At 48.1% G+C, this 21,580-nt stretch overlaps 1 protein-coding gene across 1 annotated transcript in view; it reads right to left on the bottom strand.

Annotated features, from left to right (window-relative positions):
* GPR20 (G protein-coupled receptor 20) overlaps positions 1-21,325 on the bottom strand; it is a 29,375-nt gene extending 8,050 nt beyond the window's left edge. Inside the window, exons 1-2 of the mRNA XM_065831816.2 lie at positions 21,238-21,325; positions 6,036-6,132 (exon numbers count right to left, since the gene is read on the bottom strand). The gene's annotated coding sequence lies outside the window, so the exon portion shown is untranslated. The remainder of the gene's footprint in view (positions 1-6,035; positions 6,133-21,237) is intronic.
* Positions 21,326-21,580: the final 255 nt, after the last annotated feature.

Below are 21,580 nucleotides of genomic sequence, written 5' to 3'. Positions count from 1 at the left end.
ACTCAAAATCCAAGCAAATACATGAAAGAAGTCCCAACAAATTGAATTAATTTTGGAGATTTCCTCACTGAAAGGCTGTGGAAAAACTGCCTTTTGGGCTGCAGTGGGAAAAGTCTTCTCCAAATCAGATTGTTACTGATGGATATTTGGTTGAGTGGCCTTTTCCTGTCTTTGTGGGTCTGCCCTCATCTCTTGTCTCACAAGCAGAAGGGGTGGAGAGCTGGACTGGCAAAGCAACAACATTCCTCTGAGTTCTTTCAACGAAATGGAGCTGGACCAAACCCCCTGGTTCACAGCTATTAAGTGTTTTTCCATCGTGGGTCTCCAAGCACTCGACAAAGGTGCGTTGCCCCCTTTCGCAGTGGGCTGAACAAGGCACAGAATGGCAGCGTGACCTCGCGTCCGAGGAAAGGCAAATGTTTCCAAAGGTTCCCAATTCTGCCACCCCCACCCCCATCACAAAAAATTATACCAAGTTTCTCTCTCTGCCATCAGAAATACTCATGCAGGTGTTAAAATGAATCAGTTCAGCTACGTGTAGCTGCATATAACAGCCGGCGGAGGTCATGGCTAAATACAAGAGAAGTTTTGCAGCCTCTGCAAACCTTTATTATTTTTAATGCAATTTATTGCTTGCATCTCTGGCATGAACTCATGCAGAGCTACAAGAGCCACAATCACCTTTGCTTGCAGAGTAAGCAACCCTTGTTCTAAACCCCTTCCTAAAGTCTTCGAAGAGTTTGGAGCTCAGCCCTCTTCTTGCCTATTTTAGCTCTCAGCCCCCCAGATTTCCATGCAATCCCTGTTTCCTGGAGCTGGCAGTCTCCAAAGCCCAAGATGGGTAAACATGAATCCTTGTGAGCGCTGTCTGACAGTGCCAGTTGGCTTATGCTGTTATATTATACCTCTCAGGCTGCATTTTGTCTGTCTGGCTGTGAGACTGTGGGTAGTATTTCCTTAAAAGTACAGCAAGCATCTGGGTAGAAACGGGATAAGGGGAGGGATAGGGACTGGAAGTTGACCTGGTTTCTGATAAAGGTCCCTGCTCAGCACTGGGAGAGGGGGACTTTCTCTGAAATATTTTCTCATTGTTGCCTGACGCAACCAATTCCATCACTCTTGGGCCAAATAGGAAACAGATGGTTGTTGTGCTGAAAACAGGTCGTGCAGCCTCATCCCTCGCTCGCTTGCTGCTCGGCATCACTTCTTCATTTACCACGGGCAGCTCAGTGCTACGTTTGCCCAAGCAAGGTATCCATAACCATCCTGTATTTCATTCCACCCAAATTTTTGCTTGGTGTCAGCCTTAAGCCTCACCCTCCACTTGCTGAAGTTAACGGGGTTCGTTTCCTTAACCCAGGGGACTTTTGGATTGGGCTCAGCATTTCAAGTAGTGAGATACAAAACAAAAGGCAGGTCAGGCAACTGAGCTTTGTCGTAACTGCTCTCCAAAAGGGTTATTTATTGGTGTGTGCAGATAGGATCTCGGTGTGCAGACCCAGAGAACAAGAGAGCCATGCACCACGACTGGAAAGATGAAAAGGATGTTAACAAGTGAGAGTGAGCGTTATTTAGTATAAACAGCTTCAGCTTTTCTCATTTCCCTGTCCTGAATCAGAATATCTGATATGGGAAGCTGGCTCCTCTATCATCCCCCCATCTCCCTTACCTGCTGGTGTTACTCTGCTGCCTGGGATGCCAGCAGCATGTGTTTAGTTTTGCAGCCTTTCTGTGTTTAAAGTTCCCAGGGTGATTTATCCTCCTATTTATAAATGAAGGGTTAAACCTACTCTCTTTTCAATTTAAATTGTATGATTCTCCTTCTGGCAAGCTCTCGCTCAACTCTGGCTCAAACTGGCCAAATATGGTGTTTTTGTGCATGTCGAGGACCTTGCCCTATACGTGGTAGAGCTTGTTCTGTGCTCCTCATGCTCAGCCTGGGGAGGGTGGGTTTGCTGGCAGTGGGAACTGAGGGAGAAAAGGAGAGGAGAAGAATTAATACAGCTGCTGAAGGTGAAAACTTGGCTCCCGTTTAGCCCTCAGGCTCTGAGATGGGAGCTAATGTCCGGAGGAGCAATATCCCACTCTGAAGCAGAAATTGAGCTATTCCCAGAATGGGAAAGGTCCAATATTTTTGGGAATCAAACCTCTGCTCTCACTTGATTCCTGAGCATGGATGTCCCCTAGAAGCCTCAAGGTCTGAGGGCAGCTGGACAGAGTTGGATTATTCGTCCCCCTCCAAAACCATGGGAAAAAAAAAAAAAAGGTAATTTGGAGACACAAAACACATAGTCCTGTGAGCATCAGGTTAAATGCCACCTGCTTTCTTATGGTTTCGTGTCTTGCAGGGTAGAATGAATGCTTTGCCCTGGTTGAGATGCTTATTATAACTTTTTCCCATGTGGACACTTGGCTGCCTTAATGAGCACTCACATTCCAGCTCTTCCCTTGGCTCTGACACTTGTTTGACTTTCTCCTCTCTTTGCTGCCTAATTTCCTGAAAACTGAGGTGATCTTTCCCTCCTGCCAAATTGTGGTTGAAATCAGCCAACAGATCGAAAAACATTAGGAGGACGGAGGAAATCAGAGCCGACAAACACACAGAGAGTGATCTTTGTTTCCTCTAATTGAACCTGTAAGGAGTTTGCAGCACTCACCACCACATGCCCTTCCATTTAGGCCTTATTCCCTGCAAAGTCACAATTGCCTTGGCATTGAAACAGTGCAAACAGGGCTGGATGGCCTTGGTTTCGTTTTGTTTTAAAGAGAGAACATTGTCTACCTCTCATTGTTTTTCTGAAGTGAAATAAGTTCAGAGTTACACCAAATAATATCTTTCTCATGGCAGAATCAGCCTGATTGGGGACAGTTGATAGCGAATTGCCTGGTGTTTGCACTGGTCAGCCATGGCATGCTTGCCCACATGTAATGAAGAGCATGATGGCCAGCAATTCCTGCTTTATCCAGTGGTTTGAATGGTCACATGCTGAATTACAACCTTGGTCTGGAAGGAGAAAGGTGTGAACTTACTTTGCCCAATAGCAAGAAGGATTAAAACCCACCTACTGAATTTTTAATCTCTACAGTTGCCATCTGGCCAGAGGAAAAACTTGGATGTCCAGTTCCTGGCATAGCCAGGGGTTGTCCTTCAAGTCACGTAGGCAATCACAGGACAAGGATGTGTGGAGATTAATGCAATATTGGTTGTTGAGCTGGTGTTGGTGATGTGCTTTTGAGCCATTTGCCTCCTGCCTCATGTGCCCAATTAACCTACATGTGGTCCTCCCTCTCCAATGCCCTCCTGTGGGTGAGCAATGAGTATTGTTGGGACGCCTGGTTCCGTTTGGGGTAAGCAATTGCCTGTTGGTGCTCAAGCAATGATTTAGTCCAACAGATCATCCTAGGCCATGAGGGATCATTGCCAGATAGAAGAAGAAGAACACAGCTCTCCAACCTGCATTCCTCTTCTTCACAGAGCAAAGGGACCCAGGTGGAAGGGAGGCCACTTGGCTTGGCCCAGATGCTCACTCTCTATGTCTAGGCTTGAACCTGCTGCTTAAAACCAGGTGATGGATCACCAGCCCTGAACACCCCAGAAACAATCTATTTAAACCTTGGGAAGATCTGCATGGTCCTCCTGCATCCCTGTCCTGAGCACACGTGGAAAATACGGAATGAAGCTCCCAGAGATACACAGAGCAGTAGATTCATGTGCTGGCAGATTCCTTATGAGCTTATACCTTCTCTATGCCCATTTGCAGCAGTAATGCCACAACCTGTGAGAGCAAGAGCACAGATATACCCGTACAAACAAACAAGAAGTGGGATTGTACATTCATTGCCTCTCCATACCTGAAAATGTGCACCCAAAGCAGCGGTGGGCACCCAGAGGTCCCCCAGCACATCTCTAGTGATGCTTGCTAGTTCTGGTCACTTTTAAGTGCTAATAAAGGGCTTACACCTCTGCTTTCTTGTTTATACCATGCTGAAAAGTCCCCCCAAAAAGTTTAACCATCTACAATGCCTTATTGATACCACCACTTTATTCCTGTCCTTCTTTTCTGCATTGCCAGATCTTGGCCTTGGAGTGACAGAAATATTAAGTGTCTTGGTGAACGCTCTATAAATCATACTATTAGCATTTAAAAGACCAGTATCTCGTAGCCTGTCAGGGCTAGTCCCAAGCGTCATTTGTCACAAGGGAGCACAGAGTGACATCTCTGCAGTAGCTGCTGTGTATTTCTAGCTTTGATACTCTAAGAGAAATCAGAACATGACCTCCTGCGTGTATCCCTCTCTGTCCTTTATGCATGAGTATAACATGAAGGGGAAGCTTATATTGTCAGGAGAAATTTGTTTCCAAGATGATTTAAATATTTTTAAAGGCTGGATCTGGAAAGAAACGTGGATTCGAAGTTTTATAGGTCCAGCCGGTAGAGACGGATTTGTGGCTGTTTTCTTGGGAGGTTGTAAGAGTAGAAGAGAAATGCATTTGATTTTATTGGGGTTACAGTAACACATCTGGCACTTCAAGGGTGCCTGGGACCAAGTGCTAGAAATGTCAGTTTGGAATAACAGCTATTGTGGCTCTGTACAAGAAGAACCCTGCAGTAAAAATTACCATTTAGGTACATAAAGGAACTTTGCAGGCAAGTGCAAAAAACATTGCAGGACATTAAACTGAGCAACATTTGGCCTGTGCATTGCCGCTTGCTTTCGAAAAGGAATTTTTAAATTGCAAATTTAGCAATCGTTGACCATTTTTCTGTCTTTCTGCCTTCAGCTGCCTGCTGGCTCTGTCCTTTGGCAAAAAGCCTGAGAAGGACAGTGGGGGAAGAGTAGCAGCAGAGGTTTGTTGTTGAGCAACACCTGGGGTCCTGCATGGCCCAGGGATGCGGGACAGGAAGAGCAACGCTCGCACCTCAAGGAGCACAGAGAATGAAGGTGACACAAATGCTGGAAGAGATGAAGGGGTGATGCATTGAGGAGAGGGTCTGGTGCCCCATGAGCATCAGACCAGCCCACCATGGATGCAGCTTTGCAGCCCAGAGCTCACTTCAAGTTTTGCTGTTCTGTTAGCTTTGGAGAGAAACTGAGGCACGGAGCTATTCCTGGGCTTGGCCCAGGGAACACAGTGCGATGGGAGACCTGGTCAGGGAGCAGACTTTGTTTTGAGGCATCCCAGGATGGAAAACCAGATCTTAACCCTTTGGGAGACTGGTTTCTGCAGTTTCCTTTGTTAAGCACTGTTCTACCAGTGCTTTCAGGGATTTGTAAGTTTTGGATTTTCCAGGTTAACCTGGAAAAACTTCGAGCTGTTAGTGGATGTGTTTCTATGAAAGCAGGGGGCTTTTCTGAAGGAGCCTGGTTAAGGACCTTCAAAAGGTTCTATTTCTCCTTAGACTGACCCAGCAAGCGGATTCAGAGGAAGGAAACAGCATCTTTTTCCTAGAGCTCAGTTTGCACCCTGCTGCACGGCCAAACAGAGGTAAAACATCCCCAGCCGCAGCTGACCCTGTGCCAGGCAGTGCCCTGACTCTTCTCCTGGCTTCCGAAACCTGCCTGAATGCATTTCCCCAAAATTCCATTATGCCTGGGAATACACAGAAGCAAACAAAACATCACCCCACACCTCACAAGGGCTGGTATAGTGCTTTTCAATGGGGGAAAACCAGCACCTTCACACACTTTTCATCACCCTTCATCTCCTCGGGAAACAACCAAATATCATGGCACTGCCCCAAAACCCAAGAGCAGAGAAGCTCACAGCCTGGATCTCCAGGTCGGGCACCTGATGAACTTCCACACCTGCTGCATGAGCAGAGACAGGGACTTCCTGAGCTGCTCATCCATGTGTTTGGAGCAGGACCCTCTCACCACCATCCCTGCCAGGACTCTCTCCTTTCCACTTTGGATTTAGGGTCTGGTCACCCACTGTCACCTCTCCCATCCCATGCCCCCCCTTTCTCTGTGACCAATATTCCAAAGCATTCACTGCAACGGTCCCTTTATTCCTCCACGACATACTGACTTACCTCTGGTCCGTTCTTCCTTCTATGTTAGAGGAGCTGCCTGTATGAAAATTTCCTCGTGGATCTGAATACTGTCGCCCCAGGAAAGAGACATCTGTTCCTACAAGCAGAACAACTGGAGTGACTACAGAATAAGAAGAAATGCCTAATCTCCCTCTCGCGTGCTCTCTCTCCCCCCCTCTCTTCTAAATATAGCCTTGCAACTAATGGGAAAAAATACACACTACCAAAAAAAAAAAAGAAAAAGAAAAAGAAATTTCCACTTGTCTTTAGCGTTCAGAATTTCTCCTCAAACATCTGGCTCCTTGCCCTAAATCTCTCTGAAATTTATGAAGTGCTGGAAACGCTAAAGAAGCCTCCAGCCTTCCTCACGGTGCTAATGCCCGAACTTCTCTAGTAAACTAAAACTGATGTTCCTGTGCTCCCCTTGTCCCCTCCCCAGGTCAGTTTTTCTTTGTGTCTGTGGGAGCAAAATCTCCTTGCTGAGAACTCACCACCGCAATGCCACTATGTGACACAAGAGGAAAACACCTCTCTTTTCATCTTCCTGATATGAATTAGGATTACACAGAAGCATCTCAGGCAGTTGCAAGGTGCTGGACCAAATGCCACAAAGCCTGTGACATGCTTTGAGCCATTCCAGCTGCCCAGACCCTGAGAAGAAACCTGGCACTGGGGGACAAAGGGTGACCCTGCAACTTCAGTGATGCTCTGGCTGCAGTCATCTGGGAGAGGAGTTAATAAGATCTATCCAAGAACTGGGCTGAAGTGGCTGAGCATAGATGAGTCAAAGGTGGAAACAGAGAGTCTGAGGTTTCACAAAGGAGGCCGCCAACATGTTCCTCCATCCTCACACTGCCCTTCACTACTGATGGTGGGGTCATTGTGGGTATAGGTCCACCTGAGAGTGGAGATTTGAGTGTCCCATCACTCTGGGCTGCATGAGAAGAAACTGAGATTGGGCGAAGTGTAATAAACTATCACCTTGTTGAGGTGGGTTCAAAACACGTGACCAACTTTCAAGTTGTCTCTGCTGATGAATGTTGTAAAGACTTACATCTCCCAAATGCCCTAAAGTCCTTCCTCATGATGGGATATTTCCTGCTCTAAACTGGGTACAAGAAAGCCATCTTTTGTGGGGCTTGCACAGATGTTATCTCTGGGAGGTTTTACGGTAGCTTTAGAGGTCCCTTCTGGGAATACAGGCAGAAAAAAATAAAATGAGGACTTGCATCAAATGTGGTTGTTTAGAAGGACAAGAAGCGTGGATGCTGGATTTTAGTGTCAGCCCTGGACTGCTCTGTTCCCTCACCCGTTAGATAAAGGCAACACCGGTGCCAATGCAACAAACATGCAGAATATAGCCCGTCACAACACAACAGGATCAACTGAGAGGCATTGAATTCCAGGTCAAAAGGCCAAATCCATAAATAGAGGAGAGGTAAACTCCACACATGCATGTCTCACTGGAGCACAAACAGTAGCTATGGTTATTAGAGAAGGTTGACCTCATTTTCTGGAATTAGTTTTTCACCCTTGGATCTTTCCCAGGAAGACAGAGCTGATCTTTTTTGTCTGGTTAATTTATTGATTTTCTACTTTGAATTTCTGTACATCGAGGGGAAGATTCTTCCCCCAGTCTCAGGAACATCCTGCTTGACTTTGTGTGCCCCCTGATCCAGGCATCCAGCCTTTCACCACTGACCTCCAGCTCAGGCGCGTGCCTGGGCTCTCATCTGCTTTTCCTTAGGACTTGGAAAGCAAGTGTGATTGGAAAGTCTCCATGAGTCCTGTCTGGGTAATAACTTTACCTTCACTTCCTTCCATCTTGGGAGTTGAACGGGGGGAAGAACAAAAGAGAAGAAACCAACCTATGGTTCAATATTGAGTGGGGTGAATGAACTTGGACCCAGGATGCATTCCTGTGTGATCTACTCTAGGTGTAGCTGCTTTAGCAGGTGGGTTGGACTGGATGATCTCCAGAGGTCCCTTCCAACCCCAACCATTCTGTGATTCTGTGATTCTTATTGTCTACGGTGGCAAATGCTTAAGTTCTCCCCAGCCTGTCAACAAAACTTTTGTACTTAGAGAATAGTTCTTTGGAGTTACTAATGCAAGACTGAAAGAAAGAGGAGACTTTTCTCCAGGATGAGATATTGGTACCTATGCTCTGTTCACCTGCTCAGGGATGGCCTGGCCCTTCTTATCCAGGACTGACTTGGGTTTGTTCTTCTGCGTGATGCGCGAGAGCTCTGTTCCCATCCCTGTGCACAGGATAATGAGCACCCTGCACTCCCCCACTATCCCAGCCTCTCCCTGTTTGCTGGATTTAGAGCTAGACTCAGAGTGGCAACAGCTGCAAAGTTTCAAGTTGTGCCTGAGATAGCGCAGAACAGGCCATTTTGGGAAGCAGATGCTGCTGTTAAGGTGGAGAAGGCACGTCCGGGCTCGGGGCCATGCTTTGTCCCAGACGCGGTTCCCACACTCGACTTCAGGAGGATTTGCAACCGTAGCTGATGAATGAAGAGCTTCTATCATCTCTGGATTTTCAGTCATTTATCACCCTTCCAAAGGGAGGAAGAAAGGATGAAAAAAAAAAAAGAAAAGTGAAGCTTTACTAAGTGGAAAATTTTCAAGCTTGTTCGCTGGATATGCAACAGGATTAAATATTGCGGTGAATGTCTTGAGACTGTAGGTGGAAGAAGGTATTGACTCAGCTGGAATTAGCACATAGGAGAAAGAATCGTAGTCACGGCAGGGAAGGGTGCTACTGGTCCATAATAATTCATAGTGATCCCTTAAGCATGACAGGGCTCCATTTAAAAGTCTTCTGTGGCAAGTGCAGCAAAGAAGGACGACAAGTGGCTCTGAAGGAGGTTGACAGAAGTCTGATACCACATGCCACCCTGGGGAAGATGTCTTCTCAGTTTTTGTCAGGAGAACGGTATATTTTTCCAGTCCTATTCAAAAATTGTCAAATCCTAGAGTAGTTTGGGTTGGAAGGGACATTTAAAGCTCATCCAGTCCAACCCCTGCCACGAACAGGGACATCTTCACCAGCTCAGGTTGCTCAGAGCCCCGTCCAGCCTGGCTTGGGATGTCTCCAGGGATGGTTCATCCACCACCTCTCTGGGCAACCTGGGCCAGTGTTTTAGCACCGCAATTGTAAAATATTTCTTTCTCATGTCTAGCCTGAATCTCCCCTCCTTTAGTTTAAAACCATCACCCCTTGTCCTATCGCAACAAGCTGGGCTAAAAAGTCTGTCCCCATCTTTCTTGTGGGCCTCTTTTAAATACAGAAAGGCTCCAATGAGATCTCCCCGGAGCCTTCTCTTCTCCAGGCTGAACACCCCAGTTCTCTCAGCCTGTCCTCCCAGCAGAGCTGTTCCATCCCTCTCATCCTTGTTATGGTCTAAAAAGGGAAAACGAGTGTTCTTTCATCCCCTGATGCAGGGGAGGAGATTGAGATTGGGCACCGCGTAACAAACTGTTGCACTGTGGAGACAGGCTCAAGGCACATGGCTGGATCAGCTTTCAAGATCTCTTTGTTGACCAACTCTGTGGGGGCCTAAACCAGAACTGACTGTGGGAAAACACGTTTTTTTTTAGGAAACTGAATGTAGGCTCTGTTTTACTGAACAGCTCCTCACGAATGAATTATCTTCTTCGATGGTGAAGGAGAGGTTCAACCCAAGGTCTTGGACCCAGACCCAATGGAATCAGGGCTCAGAAAACTGAGGAGCTTTTACCATGACTGCATGGGGGATACTGAAGAGTGGAATCCTTACTACATGGAGGACACTGAAGGGTGAGATCTTTACTGAGCTGTCTGGGAAACCTTTTTTTTTTATCAATGACTTCAAAGGAAGTGACCTCACATGCCCATAGAACACCTCAGTTGAGTATTCTCCTATTTTCCCTCCAACACAAATGTTCCTGAGACATTTTTCCACTACCTTGCTCCTGCACCAGGAAGCAGAATAACCAGAAGGAAAAATGGGAGCAAGTGATGCCCACGGTCATAACACACACTCAGGAACACAAGCCTGTCTTCAGAAGACTACTTGAAGGGAAGGTTGCCCAGCTGATGTAGGGTCGGTGGAGAGGCAACAGTAGAACAGGCTCTGCTCCCTGCCCCGTGAGTAAACCATTTGCCATGCCAGATAAAGTTAATAGCATGGAGAAGAGTCTACATCCATTTTACCTTCCCCAGCTAGTCTTCCTTCTAGAAAAATCTACTCCAGAAGATCTCCAGGCCTTAATAAGTTCTAGAAAGCACTCATATGTGTCCTTACGATATTCACTGCCCATGTACCCTAAATTCTTGATTCTCTACAGTCTCAAGGACTAACATGGGATACTGTGAATCAGATGCAGAACTGACCCAGAGAATTGGGTTGGTTCTTATAGACAGACCAAGGGTGGAGAAGTTGCTGTGCTTGGACCCCCTTCCAGGGGTCACCTTTTACAGGAGATAACTGCTAGGAAAGCACCACACGGCATTTGGTTTAGGGAGAAATCTGCAGACACTGTGACTCTCCCCAAATGTGTAGGAATTTGAGGCTTATACTTCCTGATCGTTAATGAGTGGGATGCACTTTGCCATCCCCTGGAAGGAAAACCTTGGACAGCAATGTGGGAACATTGTCAAAGGACAAGGAACAAAGCAGTGGCTTCTGTCCCAACCCTGCTGGGATGGTAATGGAGCAGAGCAGTGATCTGGCAGGTGTTGCCTGATGGATGAAATCACCTGCCCAAACTTTTACAGCCCACTGACAACAGTGAGAAGATGGTATTTGGTAGGAACAACATGTAGCTATTCTGATTTGGTGCAGTTGAGAAGGGCCAGGGAAAGCCCTTGACTCCTTGTTCTACATCCAGCTTGGGTCCCTCTCGTGCTGTGGGTGGCAATTTCCTTGCCAGTGAGGCACAAGGACCTGCGGACAAGCATGGGAAGGATCTCAAGGGCTGGATTTGACCCTGAAGAACTCCATTTATTCAAGCTGAGTTAAAATTGGCCTCTTTGGGGATGATGGAATTCAGGTGGGTGCAGCAGCCCCACGGCAGAAAAAGAAGCTTGGGTGACCACAACAGGGTCTGCAGGGAAAAGGGACTTTACAGGGGACCATGTCTGGGGGTTGCTCCATATTCCCCAGTCCTGCTCCATCGCCAGAGCAGGAAGGGGCTTCAGCTGCTGGGCTACTGAGAGATCATTCTCTGCTGTTCTCATGGTCAACCAGGCATGCCGTGCTGGGACATCTGGGAAATCAGGGACTCCTTTGGGATCTGAACCCTGAAACATTCATGATGACTATGCCTAAGATGGAAGCTGGAGCAGCTATAGGGAAAGATCAGAGCCTTCTGCACTGAGCTCGAGACAGAATCTGCATCTCTCTCCTGCAATGTTGGGGCAAAAACACCAAAGAGACAAAGAAACATGAGCTGCTTCTGCTTGGAGAAGGAGAGCTTGGACCATGGCCACTGGTCATATTCAACACTCCCAGAGATGGTTGCCTGACCCTCAGCATGGGCAACAGAGGATGTCATGAGCCATAAAAGATGGTCCAGCTGCCTTTGTAATGGCATCTCAGCAGGGCCATAGGCAGCTGTACCTACCTGGGGACAGGCTTTTTAGCAGGACCTGTTGTGGTAGGACAAGTGTTGATGGTCTTGAGCTAAAAGAAGGAGGACTCAGAGTAGGCATGAGGAAGAAATTATTTACAATGAGGGTAGTGAAATACTGGCCCAGGTTGCGCAGAAAGGTGGCTGATGCCCCATCCCTGGAAATACTCAAGGCCAGGTTGGATGGGGCTCTGAGCAACCTGATCTGGTTGAAGATGTCCCTGCTCATGGTAGGGGGCTTGATGAGCACTGAAGGTCCCTTCCAACCCAATCTATTCTATGATTCTGTGATTCTACACCTGACAAGCTCAGCAGAGAGTAGTTGATGTCCCCTGCCAACTGCTCGAGGTCACAAGTGCTTCCCAGTCCTCACTGGGCTGTCATTTTACTGTCCTCAGAGGACTGCAAAGGGCAGAGGCCACCATGAGCATGTGGCCTTGCCTCTGAACAGGCTCCCTATCTGCGTGTTTGTAAAAGGAGGGAGGTCAGACACCCGCCATATGGGAGCCATTTGTCTGTTTGATGAGGGACAGGGAGAGACAAGTGGTTCCCAAATGACGGTCATGGCTCCTGTTGGGTGACTCATGGACGGGGGAGAAAATACGCAATAACCATTTTCCTGCCTGCCACATATTTGGGAATTGATTTTTCTGGTTGTTGCCTCCCCCTCCATTTTTCTCCCTGGACCATGGCATTTTTGTTGAGCTGCAAAATCTCTGGATGAACCCTGAGATCTCTCCTGGGTGACTGCTTTGGAGTGCATTGGTCCTGCCTGTCTCCAGCTCTTGTATGGCAAAGGGTGTGAAGTCGGATGTGCCCTGTCCTGGTATGAATGTACCTTGTGGGGGTATCAGGATCCTTCTTTCCATCCTGGTCTGCCCGGTTCACCACAGCTCTCACAGCAGTGAGGTCTCTGAGAAGGTTCCTCAGTCAAGGCACCAACAAAATAGGTCACAGAGACTCTTTAGCCACCCAACAAGGCATGTCGTGTCTGGGCTGCCCCTTGTGATCCAACCCATGTTGGGATCCCTTGCAAGGTCCCTTTCTGACCTTTCTGGCCCCCAGCCCCAGATCTGGCCAGCAACCACCTCTCATTCTTTTCTTGATTTTATTTTTTTCAAAGTTTAAGGAGCTAATTGCCAAGAACACAACATCCAGTGTCACAACTCACCGCGGAGCTCTCCCCGTTCCCAGGAAAGTATTTCCTGCCCGATTTGGTTGTTACTGGGCACATAGGGACACTGGTGCTTGGAGAGGAAAGCTACGCAGACTTTGGCATCGCTTGAGCACACGTGCCCTGGGGAGGTCAGAGCTGGGCAGAACAGGAGGGCAACATAGAAATTGGCAGGACGCTTGGTGTGGCTGCACTGGGATGTGGCTCCAGGGTGGTCCCAGGCAGCTCTCAGTGCTCTGCTCTTGCGTTTGGGGAGGTTGGATGCACAACGTGGCAGGGCTGAGCTGGAAAACCTCCAACGCGATGTTCGCTGCGCCCTGCGAGGCTGCAGAGGACAGAAGGGGCATCCATGAACACACGGCTAGGAGGTGGTGGGGACCTCAGGGGACAGGTCTGGTGCCTCCACCTGCTCAAATTTAGCAGCAAGCACAGACCTAGTAAGGAGCAGCGGGGTGCTTCCAGGGCCATCTGTCCCATGCCCAGTTTCATTTGCCATACAAGCAGCCCAGCCTGGGAGGCAGGACGTCTGTATCTCGGAAAATCTGGTCTTTGGACCCACGATCCTCAAATGGTTTCAAAGAAAGACATCCCCTCCCTACTCTCTGCAAACATGCTAATCCTCCTCTCCGTCCCCTTTGTTCGCCTGGTTTGTAAAGATTCTGATCGGCTCAGGGCAGGGCTGTCTTTTGTTAGACATGCACAGAGCTCAGCGATCCTCTGATCTGGAACAGGGCAGCATAAATCTGATGGATTATAGTAGGAAATGCCACAGTGATGAAAAACCCTATAGGAACAGGAAGAAAAGAAAAGGGCCCCATTGGGGGAGGAAAAAAAAGCCTGCAACCACACTGCTGCTGCTGGTTACAAGTGATTCCTAATATTGCTGCCTCTGGAACAAGCTGGTACATTTGCTGACTTTTTTTGCCTGTTATTTTAAAGGGGGTGTTTTCCTTTGTGTTTTCAGCTGTTTGGAATTACAGCTCCTGTCCTTGCAGGCAGTCCCTGCTCCTGCAGCGAGCTCTGTGCAAGGGGCCTCATTGGGGACAAAGAGCCACTTTCTCAGGAGGTGCCTCAGTTTCCCTATTGCTGAAATGACCCCTCTAAGCACAAGGTACAGACAAGCCCTGGGAAATTATCAGAAAGGGGAGGAGGGAATTATGCACATGATTCAAAGTGGTTTCTTACTGTAAATTGTAGTACTAGAGTAATCAGTTTTCTCTTGAAGACAAATGGGTGGGCAGCAGAATCCAGCAGTCACCCTTGATGGTGTTGGTGGGTTTTGTTATATGATCATGGACACTTTTGTCTCTAACATGGGGCAAAGGGAACCTGCTGTGGACCTGAGTCAGGTGGAAACACAATGGTTTAGAAATCCTAGGGGATATTTTCTCTGCCTGGGATGAGGTTATAGGCAGGAATAGGTTGTCACCATTGGTGGTCACCAGTGTGGTCTGGACAATTGAGTAGTGAGGTGGACTGTGAACTGGCTGAAGGAAAGAAACCAGAGAGTTGTGGTCAGTGGTGCAGGGTCCAGTTGGAGGCCTGGATCTAGTGGAGGCTCTCAAGGGTTGGTACTGGGACCAGTTCTATTCAATATATTCATCAACAGCTTGGACGAGGGAATAGAGTGACTGTCAGCAAGTTTGCTGATGACACCAAGCTGGGAGGAGTGGCTGACACGGCAGGGGCTGTGCTGCCATCCAGAGAATGGACAGGCTGGAGAGTTGGGTGGGGAAACATTGAATGAAATAGAACAAGGGCAAGTGTAGAGTCTTGAATCTGGGCAGGAACAACCCCAGGTTCCAGTGTAAGTTGGGGAAGGACCTATTAGAGAGCAGGTAGGGGAAAGGGACCTGGGGGTCCTGGGGACAGCAGGGTGACCATGAGCCAGCACTGGGCCCTTGTGGCCAGGAAGGCCAATGGTCCCTGGGGTGGATTAGAAGGGGGTGGTCAGTAGGTCAGAGAGGTTCTCCTGCCCCTCTGCTCTGCCCTGGTGAGACCACACCTGGAATCTTGTGTCCAGTTGTGGCCCCTCCATTCCAGAAGGACAGGGAACTGCTGGAGAGAGTCCAGCGCAGGGCAACAAAGATGCTGAAGGGAGTGGAGCATCTCCCGTGTGAGGAAAGGCTGAGGGAGCTGGGGCTCTGGAGCTGGAGAAGAGGAGACTGAGGGGTGACCTCATTCATGTTTACAGATACATAAAGGGTGAGTGTCAGGAGGATGGAGCCAGCCTCTTCTCGGTGACAACCAATGATAGGACAAGGGGCAATGGGTACAAACTGGAACACAGGAGGTTCCACTTAAATTTGAGAAGCAACTTCTTCATGGTGAGGGTGGCAGAGCCTGGCCCAGGCTGCCCAGGGAGGTTGTGGAGTCTCCTTCTCTGCAGACATTCAAACCCGCCTGGACACCTTCCTGTGGAACCTCAGCTGGGTGTTCCTGCTCCATGGGGGGATTGCACTGGATGAGCTTTCCAGGTCCCTTCCAACCCCTGACATCCTGGGATTCTGTGATTGGTTATCAAGGAGGCCTTGAATGTGTTGAGGTGTGGGCAATGAATGGCATAATGGAGGGAAGATCAAGATCCTACTACAGATTGTGTTTATGGCCTCAAAGCAAACTTTTACCAGGAGAAAAAGCTCAGCCTGTCACTGCCAAAACTTTTCTTTCCATAACTTCATCTTGTTACCAATAGCTTCAGTCTTTCTTATGTCAGGAGGTGCTACAAGATGCTATTTGACTTGCCTTTTGCATTGTCTGGAGGGATTCTTTTCTACAAAAGCAATATTAGATGTAATAAATAGTGTTAAATGGGCTAAAGAAAGAGACGTGTCTCTGTCTTGGAAAAGGTCCAAACCAAAGCAATAGCAATGACCTGAGGTCCAGCAAACATGATCCACTAGAACAGACCAGGAGAACTGGGATTGCTTAGTCTGGAGAAGAGATGACCAAAGGCAGACCTGATAACAGGTCCAGAGTCATCTGTGGCAGCTTCTCTGGGAATGGTACAAGACAAGTTCATGTCACAGGGCTTAGTTCGTTAATACAAATCTGTATTAAATGACTAGCCCGGTTTGTGGTGGTCCAAGTGTAGAGACCCCCTTTGGGTAAGAGAAATCCTATTGCTTGTGTCTTCTAGGGCAGGGATGTGTGAATCACATCCTTGCCCACTGTAATACAGAGTTAGAGACACAGCAGCAGCTGGGGCAGATGGAGGATCCCCCCATGGTGCTAGAGCTGCAGGTTAATCCAATGCTGCAACACAACTTAAGTGGCACCTTCTTTCAGGCAAATTCTGCTGGCTTCTTTAAAGCAAAAATCCAGCCTCCTGTGGTTGCTAAACTGGGCTCTGCTTCTTTGAGTGTCTCTCCATTTTCCAAGAAAAATACACCGCAGGCTCTGTATTTTTAGATATGCCATCTGATCACAGCTAGTCATATATCAGTTGCAATACTGTGAGTCAAGATGCTGAGCTCCACTGCTGAACTCCCTTGGGCATGAACTAGTGGTTTGAGCCATCCTGAGTGTATTAATAAATCAGTGCGTTCAGAATAATCATGCACTTTCCTAGGTAAGCTGCTCATGAGGAATCACACTGTTGGGTTTTATTACTGATAGTGTCTTAGCGGCTCTGATTCTCTGTCTGAACTTAATACTGTTGTGAGTGGGAGATGAACATCCCTGGTATGAGACAGACCTAATCTAGTCAGGGGTCAGAGGAAGCATGACTCCCTTTCCTTTCCCTCTCCCTCCACTGATGATGATTCCTGACTATTGCCCATTGCTATTTCAGTCCCGAGTATCTTCTGAGGTGGCTGCTGATCGAAGTGAACTTTATGGTGGGTTCATGCAACAGTGGGATGTAACAACTCTTTGTGCTGCTGACCTGAATCCGTGTGGCTGAGACAGCAGTGGGAAATACTCATGCACTACTCTCAACATTGCCAAACCCCTTTGTGGGTGGTGGGAGAAGGGGTGGCTTGGGGGAAGCATGCTTGCCTTGTGCAACTCTGCCCTGTGCAACCCTATCGTATTGCAACCCTGCTCCACAACTCAGCCCTGGACCCGTTTGGATAGTATCCGCTCTACCTGCCTTGCACAGCAGTGCAAAAGTATGCAGTTATTTTTCTGTCATAAATTTCTGTCCCTCACTGGCTTGCTCCAACCTTAACAAGTCTGTATCTCTAACACCAGCACAGCCTAGAGACAATTTTCTGTGCATTTGACCAAAGCAGCAGGAAGCCTTGAGGCTGACGTGTGAAAAATGGGCTGCCTTGTTCCTGAAAGTTTATTTGTTGAGATACTTCATCACTCTAATGACAACCGATTTATCTACATAATTGGTAGCTGGAGACAGCGTAAGACAGCTTGGCAGCCTGGATTTTTCTCAGAGATTTATTGCTTGGCATATTCAACCAACAGGAGCCAGCCTGGCTGCCGGGGGATTGCGACTCCGCAAGTGCCAAGCAGGTGAATCCCAGCATGACAACCCCAGTTTTCCCTCTCCATCCTGCCAGAAGAGAACCCTTGGGATGAGGATGGCTAAATGTCCTGCTAATGAGACTCCTAATGCTTTGGCCTCCCAGCTGAGATGGGTAATGACAAAGGCCATGCTGGCTACAGGGGAAGGCATGCTCTGTGGGTTCAGTTTGCACTGCCCGTTGGCTGACTCCTGGAGAGTGGGCAGACCAGCAAGACGATGCTCATACACCCCACGAATTGCCCAGGTACCCACTTTACTATGTCTTTCTGGGTTTGTCACTCTGAGAGGACCCTGGTGGGTTATGAATGCCTGACGTGGTCATAGAATAGAATCATAGAATCATTTTTGTTGGAAGACACCCTCAAGATCATTGAGTCCATCTGTGAACCTAACACTGGCACTAAACCATGTCCCTAAGAACCTCATCTACGCATCTTTTAAACGCCTCCAGGGATGGTGACTCCACCACTGCCTTGGGCAGCCTGTTCCAATGCCTCACAACTCTTCCTGTGAATAATTTTTTCCTAACACCCAATCTAAACTTCCCCTGGTGCAACTTGAGGCCATTTTCTCTTGTCCTATCACTTGTTACTTGGGAGATACTCTGGGTAGGTCCACATGCTCAAAGCTTGGTGCTATTTCCTCTTGCCAATGCCCACCTGCAGCAAACGAGCTACTCCAATGTAACTGTTTACAGTTGTTTGTAACCATAGATAAAACAGAATTTTGGCAAACCTTCACAGCATCCCCACCTCATCCATGAGACCAAAGCCTACTTGTGATAGCTTCACTATGGTGCCCCTCTCCAATGAGACCCAAATCCATCTCTCCAGGTGCCCCAAGGAGAGGGCTGATATTCTCAGTGCATGTAAGGAAGGGGAACTGTCTGCTGGGCCACCACACTGGGATCCATACCCTGTGTTTGCTCGCCTTAGGGTTATTTCCCAGAGCCCCGTCTTTTTGGCAGGAATTTGTACAGAAGGTGACCAGAGTCGTGAAGAGGAGGGGGCATTTGACAGTAAATCTTTTGGCACCAAGGTGGGAGAAGTCATCCTTTCTGCTGTGTGATAATGGCTCTAGTGGTGCTTTTGAGGCTGTGATAGATGAGATACACATCCTTCATGGATAATACATAAAAGATAATAAAGAATTCAGTTCCTCTGTGTCTATCCACTAATGGTGTATTGACCCCAGTAAATATCATGCTGAGATTGAACAGCAGCATCCCTGGTTAGTGTAATCCTGATGGGTGACACCCTTTCTTTGAGTGTCACAGCCAGCTCAGCTGGCCCATCTGACCCACACAGCTTTACTAACCCACTTTGCTCTGGCCCTGGGCTTCACTTTTCTATTCCCTTGGTTCACCCTTCACCTCAGCACAACTACTGCTGTCTCTGGACTTCATCACGCTTAGCTGGACTCTGCCGTGCCTCTCTAGGGCTTAGTGGATGGGAAAAGTTTCTCTGCAAAGCCGTCAAGAGGGTTTGCTCAGGTGTCCTTAATCAGTCACTTGGAGTGGGAGCAAAATCTCCAGCTAAAAGCTGCAAGTTAAAATGCAAGTGTGGAAACTGGAGGAGAGGTAAAAGGGAGAGTGAGAAGGGGTGTCAGGGTCCTTATGGTATTTACAGATGGGCTTGTTAAGAAGAAGAAGCAGATCCTCAGAATGGGCTGTAGACTTTACCTTAGATGTCACAGGATGTTTGCTAACATGCACGTTTAGGTAATATATTGTCTCACCTCCCCCTAAACCTAGCAACTGGGTATTAATAGAAACCTACTATAACAGTCTGTGGTATAAAGGAAAGTCCAAACAATGTGTGCTTTGTGTGTTTGTTAGAGCGTTACTCCCATGGGGGATTTTTGGCTCCTACCTTAACAAGGGCTAAGGAGTCTGGATGTCTCTGTTTTTACATGTCGAGACTCACGTCTCCTTAAAGGGTGAGATTTCCCCGAGTGTGCTGAGCACCTGCCTGCTAAACATCCCTGTTTATGTGTCTCCAGCCTGTGCAAATACGGATAGCCAAAATCCCACAGCCCTTCTGACAAGGTGGAGTGCAAGATTCGGTCTTCCAAAGGGGGACATGAGGGCAGGACAGCCCACGTCCCTGCGGGAACCACGTCATCCCCAGGGCACGATGCACACAAGGGGGAGCAGAGCTGCGATGGTGTTGTACGTGCACACGGTGGGATTTATTGCTCTGTTCAGCAGCCTCCCCCGTTCTGCTTGCTCTGTTTCCAGGAGAACGTGCTGTGAGAGATGTTTCATGTACAATTCCTTTCTTGGCCTTTGCCTCCTTCTTCAAAACAGGACAAGGAAGACTTGTAGGGTGCTTTTGGCACCTTTATGCTCTGCGGGGAGGGAAGCAATGGTTCCCTGTCTGTATTTTATCTCAATGCACTGGGGAGATGGGGATGGAGGCTTGAGCAGAGTGAAGTAAAACGTGCTGAAATAGATTGATTAATGAACTAGCTGCTCAATTGCATTGCTAAGTTGCCATGTGTTCTTACAAGAAAGAAAGCGGGAAGAAGGGGATTTTCTTTCTAATTGCAGGCTAGCAGAGATTTCTGTGCACAAAGATATACAGAAAAGTTTCTTAGTAAAGAGCTTTCCACCACAGGAAGGCTTCTGTCCTCACTTGTGCCAGTACATGCTATGACATGGAGGTGATGGGCATTTCTGCCTCCTTTTTTCCGTGTCTGCCTGGCTTTCCTCAGCTCAGGGAGGGATTTACAGAACAAGCTGAGATGCAGAATTGCATCTAATCGTGGAGGACAGAAGCATTTGCCCTGCTGGCTTTCAATTGGGACTGCCATGCACATGTAATAGGGATTAAACTTTACTCCTGCTCTCTTTTCTTTCTGAATGGGGGAATTTTAGCTTTGCTGAAGGAGTTGCCATTTAATGAAAAGCGCTGTCTTTTTGCTGAAGAAGAGAAATTGGCCCTGGCATGTGAGAAATGCTAGAAGAAAAGGCTCCTCATGTTACCAAAACACAACTGCAATGAGTGCGAAGAACCGCATTGCCAATTTGTCACGCTCTGCCACTGAGTATAATTTGTGTAAACGATGGGAGATACTCTCTATATGATGTACTGCGGCTGGACATATCTCAGCTGGCAGCGACTTAGTGATGGAGCTGCAGGGCCATTCATCCCTCTCACCCACCCCGGCTCTGCCCTGGCTGCTCCCCTCATTCACACAGCACCCAAAGCAGGGACATTTCCATACTGTTTCCCTGGTGAAAGTTTTCTGCTTCCTAACCCTATATTATGAAGTTCATTTTGAGCCTTCTTAGAGCAGTTTGTCATGACCTGAATCTAAAAGCTTTCTGTCTATCTCTGCATCTCTGTACAGGGACACTTGCAGGATGTGTATATGTGTATATGTGTATATATATATATATATATATGTAGCTGGACTTGACAGAGGTAGTCAGTATGTGGAAGTATATCAGAAACACTCAATTTTTCATGCAGAATCCCTCAGACAGCTCTGCCCGCAGCCTGCCTTTTACATACAGACGTGTATGTGTACATTACACATGCGTTGCCGACTGAGATAACAGGCCAGCACAAATGCACTTTGGCATCCAAATAGACCAGTTCCCTATCTAGAAACATCTACATTTCCCTCAATGAGATGTTCTCTTCCTTTGCACCAACCCTAAACTCCCCGACCCTCCTCTACCTCTGCAGCACCCAGCACAGGAGATTCCCCCTCTCCAGCGCCATTCCCACCCGTATGGACCCAAACCATATCCAAGCCCATGTACTTCGCTCTTGAGGTGTCCCATCCCCATCCACATCCCTCCAGTCTCTCAGCCCAGCCAGGACCGGAGCACGCTGCCTTCCCCAGCTACAGCTGGTGAAGCTCTCTCCCTCTCCCCCCTTTTCCCAGCCCGAAACGTGCCGCAGCCAGTTACTTACACAGCCTGAATGAGAAATCTCAGCTGCTGATCCCTGAGCCCGCTCCCAGATTCCTCGACTGAGCGACCGTGCGCTTGCTCCCCAGCACTCAGCCCAGCGCAGTGATGATACAGGAACCAGACCTCTTCGGTTTACTTTTACATTGACGTCAGTGTCTTTTCTAGCCTCCACGGCTCATTTTGGTCAAAGGATGTCTTCAGGGTGGAGGGGAGGGGTCGGAAAGGGAGAGGAGTGAGGATGAACTGGAGATGAGTTTTTGTGATGTGGGCCATGCCATGGGAGATTTTAGGGGATAATGCTGAAAGAAGGGGTGCTTATGGAGACCACATTGACCCTGCGTGTA

The sequence above is a fragment of the Patagioenas fasciata genome, chromosome 2 (assembly GCF_037038585.1).
Source record: "Patagioenas fasciata isolate bPatFas1 chromosome 2, bPatFas1.hap1, whole genome shotgun sequence".
NCBI lineage: Eukaryota > Metazoa > Chordata > Aves > Columbiformes > Columbidae > Patagioenas > Patagioenas fasciata.
Note: the sequence above shows the minus strand (reverse complement) of the source record. Positions and strands in the feature narration are given on the sequence as shown.